The following is an 8,768-nucleotide window of genomic DNA, read 5'->3' on the forward strand; positions in this document are numbered from 1 at the left end:
AGGCGCAAGAAACTGAGAGTGAGAGGGTGTGCTGCTGGAGGACTGAGGAGCACAAGCGTTATCAGACACCAGGAGGAAGGTTCTGTGGTGAGAATAAGAAAGGTGTTGGAGGAGGCCATGGGGAAAGTAGCCCAGAGAGTTGTAGCTGTCATGCAGCTGTTACAGGAAGCACTATAGACAGCCACAGTCCACAGGGCCCTGTGCTGGAACCCGGAGTAGAGGGCAGGCCCGTGTTCCCCTCAAACCTCCCAATTGACCTGGACTGTGGGTTCTTCCAGAGGGGAAGGTCTCTGGGCTGTTCCCCAACCCACATGGTGAATCTCTGAGGCAAGAAAATCCGCCAATAAGCGCAGGACCCACCAAGATAGAGGAGGAACTTTGTCACACAACAGACTAAAAAGGAGCTTTTAAAAAGGCTTAATAAGCTCCTACAAATCCTAAAGGAAGCAGGGCTAAAGTGCAATCTGGCCAAGGCACAGCTAATGGCCAATTGTGTCTCTTTCTTGGGCCTCACCCTAACAAAAATGGGGTAAAACTCCAGCACAACAGAAAGTAGATGCAATCTAAAGATTGCCTTTATCACAGGACCCTTTAAAATCCTCTTTGGGTTTAACCGGGTACCACAGGGATTTCATTTTCAATTTTGCTTCCATTGCAAGTCCCTTGTACCAGCTAACGGGGAGAAAAAAAAAAAAAGGTGTCCGACAAAAATGGACTGAGCAACACACGAAAGCAGTATCACAGCTAAAACAGGCCATTGTTAAGGCTCCGGTGTTGATCACTCCAAATCCTAAAATACCCTATCATCTAAAGTAGCGGTAAGTGTTAATCCATTAGCAACTGTGGCTTCACAAGAAAGGCATGGAAAAATCAAACCTGTGGCCTATGCCTCATGTATAATGTCATCAACTAAACTTATGTATAACAATTGTAAAATAGGCCATACAATACTTTTATTTTCTAATTGGCCTCAGCCCGATCATATTACACTCATTGCATAATCCCCTTCAGTTCTTACTGTCCAATAGGGTAAAAGATGGGCAAGTCTCAAATGCTCGCCTAGCCCACTGGACATTATTGCTGCAAAAAAAAAAAAAAAAAAAAAAAAATTTGCAGTAAAACCTATTAGGACAACATCTTTGTTACCAACTGCCCTACCATACCAAGGGGAGCCCTATGTGCGTCCCTATTTTAATCAACTGAATCTAAGGGGGGAGGAAAAACAAAAGCTTTTCCAACCATTAATCCAGAAAACAAATTCTGTTAATAGGTATCATTTCTTTATTAACGGTTCTAGTTATTACCATCAAGGTAAACCTCATACCGAATTTAAAAGAAATATAAAAATAAAAAAAATAGTAAAAGTAATCCTAAAGCTTTCCAAAACAGAAAGAAAAGGATTGCTAACAATAAATCCTTCGTACAAAAGATATGCACCACTAAAATCTCAGGTGTATAAAGGTCCTTGGATGGTTTTGCAGATTGACTTTGTAGGTTCTTTGCCAAGGACTCAAAGAGGTAACCAATACCTATTAGTGGTTACCAATTCCTTTTTCAAAGTGGGGTAGAGGCATTTCCTCTTAAAGCTAATACTGCAAAAGCCACCACCAAAGTCCTAGTAGAGCAAGTATTCCCTGCAAAGGAATTAAACCAGGGATCACAGTTTCACTTTAGAAACTGTCTTAAATTAATGGAAGTCATGCAAAAACTACACATCCCACACAGACCATAGTCATCTGGGATGGTGAAACAAACCAATCAGACTATAAAAGTAAATGTTAAGGAAACTGGTTAATGCTAATAAACGTAACTGGGACACTCTCATGTCTCTAATTTTAATGGCGTTGAAAGCAACACCGGCTGCATCTACTAATAAAACACACTTTGATGCAATTACCAAAACATCTAATTTGGCACACCAGTGGCACTCAATTAGAGGAAATTAAAATGAATACCTACCTGCAAAATATGCAAAAATATGTAAATCAAATCCACTTGCAGGTAGCAGCCAAAATGAAAAAATCCAAACAAAAGGCAAAACCATACTTTAACAAAAACCAAAAAGAGAGAATACTTGAAAAGTTAAAAACCAAGTAATGTTATTTATGTTGATATTGTATAAATCACCCAAACATAGGCTGTGTAACCAATGAATTGGACCCTTCCAAATCATTAATAAACTCAGTTCAGCAGTGCATAAAATTAAACTAACAAAAGGCAAGTATAATAAAAACAAAATCTATCATTAATCTGTTAAAGTTGTATAAATCATCCAGGTCGCAGAAGCAACTTCCTCCTCAGAACTTACGTAAACAGCATCCAACAGAATTGAAACAATTGAAGCCCAGCAAATTGAAACCACAAAATGGACATTAATATTTCTAATTTGCTACACCCTTATTGTTGCTCTAAGGGTAAAACTAAGCCAAAAATCACAAATTTGGAACTAAACTGTTACAACCCCAGAAAAGCAGATGACACAGTTGTGCTCAATTTCCTAAGCATGTGAAACAGAACATAACACAAAAAAATAAACTATTATATTTAACTCAGAACTTATCCACAAAAAGAACAATGTACTGTTTATAATATGTATAACATAACCCAATTGTTTAATGAAACACAACATAAAGGTAATCAGCTGATCACTTTAAACAATAATCAGCACAGGGATCAACATTAAGGTAAATTATATGCTTTGCATATTGCATTTACCACATTTTCCATCACTAATGCATTATAATCCTTAAAATTGGAAAAGGTTTCTAACTTAATTAAAAATAAGCAACTATTAAGTTGGTACTTTCCCAAGTGTTTTCAAAAGCTGGAAAAGGAACAATCCACATGTTTGGATTCATGCTAGCATTTATCAATGGATGCTATAAAAAAAATGGGATCTGTGACACCTCACCCCAACTGAGACAGTTGTTTTCTTTCAAAAAATTGGCAAAATTCTTGTATGTCTCATTCACAGTCTTCTTACCAGTGTTTGACCCAGACAAGGATGTGTACAGGCAACTGGTTGCTGTCCATTCTATAGGTCACCTCAAAGACAACATCTATAGGGAATGCATTAATGCACCTCCCCTGGTGGTCTATCACACTCCAACTCAAACTAGGAAAGTGCCACAAATGTTGCTCTAAAAAGAGCCTCAGTACATCTGTAGGTGTAACGTGTTCGAAACAAACACTGTTCTATGTGGATTATAGGGAGAGAGTATGGAATTCATCATCGTCATGCCTAATGAGGCTGACCACATGAAAGACTCCGATGGAGAGAGTGACCTATGCTGAAAATAACCAGTTTTGCATGGTTACCAAGCAAAAGAGGTACCAATATGGTCCCTTTAAGTGTCCTGTCACAGAACCAAATTTTTGTTTTATTTAATAGGAAATTAAGTTATTTCACCAATTCCCACTTTTGAAAACAATACAGTCTTTTTGTTTTGAAAACAAAACAGTCTAACCCAGCCGATCTTTATGAAAATGATGTTAAAACTGTTCCCATAAATGCTTAACCACCTACATCCTACCTGTGTGATGGGGTTTATTGGTGCAAACCACCCCGTCAAAGGGGGGCGTGTAGCCTATAAGATTAACCTGCTTGCTTGCTTGCGTGTGTGTGTGTGTGTGTGTGTGTGTGTATAACCTATTACAATACACTAAATTCTTAAACTATAAGAAAAGATTATATATATATAATCTTTTCTTATAGTTTAAGAATTTAGTGTATTGTAATAGGTTTATAGATTTATATTAAAAGTAAGTTTGGCTGTAATGCAAGATCTACCTACAGGCCAAAACTCTGTATGTTAAGCTAATGTGAAGTTAACACCTTTTGAGACCCTCACCCAGAAAAGTAAAATTAAACAAAACACCCACGCAGATGTCTAGAGACCTTTACCTGAACCAATAGCCTTAAAGGGTGAAAACAGGGGGGTTTTCCACAGACTTAACAAGTACACCCCAAAAAACTGATGTGCATACATACCTGTCATCAATACCCCCATAGGCTGGTATGTATGTGCGTAAGTGTACCCTAACATTTCTGTGGGTGAGGAATAAAATTTGGGCATAAGAAGGAGGTCCAACATTTGCCCTATAAAAGAGGTAACCCACCTCAATAGAGGCTCTCGCTCCGTTCTCTATTATCTCCATTTTCTCCGTTCTTACTTTACTCCATCTCTACCTCTCACTATCTCCATTCTCACTTTACTCTATTCTCATTTATTTCCTCCACTCTATCTATCTACATTGACTGCTACTATTTGTACGCTATACTTGTTCTTCTTAAACTTTAAGTTTCAAGGAAACTAGGCTAAGCTTAGTTCCCCTAAGTTTTATTCTTAGTTTGATTATTAGGTTTTGGTTTAAGTTTAAGTTAGTCAAATAAACCCTAGTCAGCTTGGATAGCTCTTAGCATTTTCTAAGCACTGCATCCCTCACTCAAAAATTGAAAAACCTGAACCACAAGGCTGTTCCTGTGTCTCTTACCACCAGGTTATCAAAAAAGGGTGTGAGTATATTAACCAAAGCTTTGTTACATATAATACTATATTATCATATGTATCTTTTAAATAGCAGTAATGCAGTTGTAACTTTGTAACTCTGGATATTTTACCATTTACTTACTATTATGAATTTTAATATAAAAAGTCTTTAAGACTATATCTGTCTCAGTGTAAGCTTCCTGTCATACCCCCAAGGGTCCTTTATAAATTCTGTGAAACCTGATTCAGAACAAGAACTTTTATCTTCTGATCAAACAGATTGGCGAGCCTACACCCATACTAATTAATATTATTAATAATTATTAAATAAATTAAATTCCCATATTATCCAAATTAATATTATCAGTACACCCTAAATAAGGCTACAACTCCAAACGCCAAGTGCACTTCCTTTGACTTGCCTTTGCTAAGAAACATAGCAGTGTGTGTGTGTGTGTGTGTGTGTGTGTGTGTATTATAAAATATCAAAAAACAAAACACATGACACACTTCTCCTCCTGGGGAGAGGATGAGAGAACACACACAAGACAGATGTTAGCCACAATGCTTAATGCACAATTGGAAGATGCTTAGATATTACAGTAATGAACATAGTATAAGAACCTACATAGAATAGATTGAAAACTCTTTCCCGCTGCTCCCACATCATCATACATCTGTTTGTCTCCCTTCCACCTAGGTTTGTGTTCATCTGGGAGTGTATAACTTACTGAAAGGCCCCCTGAGAGGCCACTAAATCACTTCTATGTTCCTGCCTTTGATGCATTCCTTGTCTCTTCAGAGAAGATGCTCCATCTCTTTTCATCTCCACGCATTAAAACAATCACATGAACACTCCTCACAGGGTTCCTCAGAACACTCTACAGTGACGGAGCTTCAAACACCCCCATTTATTTAATCTATAATTTGGGTTTTTTTGCAAATGGTGATTCTAGTGTAGATTGCCTCTTGTCCCTCTCTTTTGCTTCACATGTGATTTTTCTCCCACTGCAAATAGGGCATGTGGGGATTAAATTATTGAACAGAAATATCCATATTTTGTCTACATCATTTTGTATTGTTCTTTCATGGGCTATTCCTACAAGAGGCACCAGAACTTAGCAAACACATCTGTACTGTATGCATGTGTATTATTTAAAAAAAAATAAAGGCTATTAAAAGAGTAGCTACTACCAATCAAATATTTTGAATCAGACTTCCAGATGTAGACACCTTGCCAGATCTATGTAAAAATTGGCATTTATGTGCCTATCAGTTCAAGCCTTTAAGAAGGAATCTAGGTGTGCTAGTAGGTATCAATAATTGAACTCTTACACCAGGGATTCTGCTATATAAGAACCATAGGTAGCTGTTTTTCATGTTTGGCATGAACCCCATGTTTGCTATCTTGATCAGTTGTTCCACTAACTTTAAAGGTGATCTCCAAAGTGTGCATATATATTTATATATAAATAAAATAAAAAATGATTAGGCTACTTCCTTTTTTCCTCCCCATCTTCTCTAGAAAGGCTTTTGTCCAAGAAGCTTTTCCTACTGGTTGTTTTTAAATTACAAATTCATGTCTATTCTGGACGAGACTTTAGTGACTAGAGAACTAGTGAAATTGTAACACCGCAAACGACTGAGCCCGGATTTAGGAAAACATTGAAGCACATGCAGAAATCCCATTGAAGTCAATAGGATTTAAGCATATGAGCTGGATTTAACTGGAACAATTGATAAGGGAAGGGATTTTTACTCAGACTTTTACAACACTTATTTAACTCCAACACTGCATGCAGATTCCAGGGGAAAGAGTTCTGTTAAAGATCCAGACCTTCTGCACCTTGAATTAAGTATTAGAGCCCACAACATATATTTTTAGACTTCCACAATACAACCCAAAAAGTTCTTCTGCAAAAGCAGCACAGAAAACAGATGATTAGTTGTTTCTACTTTAAACCTAAACCAACACTAAAGTAAATTTTCCAGGCATTCTTTAGACATCATAAAGGCAAAACAGGGGCAAAACCCATTTTTCAAGAAATCTTTTTGTGTCATCTTTAAAAAGAGCAGAATGAATTGTAATGATCAGAGCTGCAATGTTGGTCTGGACATTAGTGTAAACAGCACAAGTCTTGTAATAAGTGCCATGGATTTTTTATTGCCACAGTGGAAAGGATCTTGATTTTACAATTGAGATGGCACCTTCCTGAGCACAATATAATTTAGCAACCTAGAACCAGATTACAAGGAAAATGTGTCTCTTGTTTCAATGCTGCTTCCTGTAGTATCTAGGATGAAGACCTCCAAAGAAAACCAAGTATGAACTTGCTCAGTTTATAGCTGATGGGATCACAGCAAGGAGGTGATATGCTTAGCCTCAGTGGCATAGCGATATTTCATCAGCTGCCTACAACCCAATCCTGTAGTCTGTGCACGGAAAACAACTCTTAGCTCCAATGCAAAAGCACTCCAACAGTTAGAGTTCACACTGGGGGTATTAGGCTCTCTGGGATGTCTGTACAGAAAAAGCTGTGCATGGGCTAGCCTCCCGCAGCTTGCTTGAATCCAGCTAGCATGGGTAACAGCAGCAGTGAAGACAGAGCAGCATGAGCTTCAGGGCAGACAAGAAGCCAAATACATACCCAGGATTCTTGCTGGGCTTGTACTACCTGCTCTGAAGCCTGAGCTGTGCTGTCTTCACTGCTATTGTTCCCTGTGCTAAATGGATTCAAGCTAGGTTGGGTACTCCAGCCCATGCACAGCATCTGCTGTACAGACGTACCCTCAAAAGTGTGCATAGAAAAAGTTACAATTATTTCCTCAAATGCATCTGAAACATCTACTGCTACTTAACTTGGTTTTCAGTTTTGGGGAACTCCTGGTGCTTCATTTGCATAATGTGCTTCATTCGCCATTAAAAAAAAAAGCTGCACCACATCTTATTCAAATGCAAGCAGAGACACGGGTGAGGGTGGGGCTGCAGAAAGACGTGGCCTGCAGGTTAACTGTAAAATATGGATGCCCCTTATGGCTTAGAGCTATGCTTTACTTACATGGTGCAATTTGTAAGAATACAAGTAGCTCCAGTTTGTAAAGCAATAGGAGCTGTTCTCCCAACACATTATCAAATTTCATCTTCAGTCATTCAAGCTAAAGAGGAAACATAAAAAGTAACATCTTCCCCAGTTATCATATGTAGCCTGGATTAATAGATTTTAAGCCCAGAAGGGACCATTCGATCATCTAGACTGACCAGCTGCATAGCACAGGCCATAGAATTTCACCCACTACTCCTGTAGTGAGCCCAATAATTTGTGTGACTCAGTCATCTATTCCAGAAAACATCCAGTCTTTTTGAAGACATAAAGGGATAAGACTCCACCACTTCCCTTGGTAGTTTATTACAATGGTTAAAGCACCTCGGTGTTAAAACTGTGTGACTAATTTCTAATTGGAATTAGTCTAGCTTCAGCTTACAGCCATTGGTTCTTGTTATGCCTCTCTATGCCCTTTAGTACCCAGTATTTTCACTCCCTGAAGGTTCTAACACAGTGGTTTTCAACCTCTTTTCATTTGTGGACCCCTAAACATTTTCAAAAGGAGGCGTGGAACCAGGGCCGGCTCCAGGGATTTGGCCGCCCCAAGCAGCCACAAAAAAGCCGCGATCACGATCTGCAGCGGCAATTCGGCGGAAGGTCCTTCGCTCCTAGCGGGAGTGAGGGACCGTCCGCCGAATAGCTGGACCTGCCGCCCCTGTCCGGAGTGGCCGCCCCAAGCACCAGCTTGCCAAGCTGGTGCCTGGAGCCGGCCCTGCGTGGAACCCTTTGGAAACCTCAGACACAGTCCGCAGACCCCCAGGTTGAAAACCACTGTACTAACACACCATAAGTCACCTATTGATCTCTTTGATAAACCACCAGAGGACGATCTGAGCAACATAGCGTTTAAATGAGACTGGACCCTAGTGAGGAGTTGCTGACAGTGTCTTGGACTACTGAAGAATGGCTACCAATATTGCAGGAGTAGAGGTTATCCTGTCCATCCCACTGTCAAGGTAGGGTTCTTCCCTACACTATATTCTCCAGCCTGTGGTGCAATTTAGCTTTAAATGACTCAATGGATGGTGCTTCTGCCACTTCTAGTGTGTCACGGTTTACTGTACAGGCAAAAGTATAACTGGAAATTAAAAGATATTAAAGGTCAGTATATGCAGCCAACTTCATTTAAAAGGCCTGTATTGTCAGTGAGGCTCACTTCCCCCAACACAGCATT

Source organism: Trachemys scripta, chromosome 4, assembly GCF_013100865.1.
Source record: "Trachemys scripta elegans isolate TJP31775 chromosome 4, CAS_Tse_1.0, whole genome shotgun sequence".
NCBI lineage: Eukaryota > Metazoa > Chordata > Testudines > Emydidae > Trachemys > Trachemys scripta.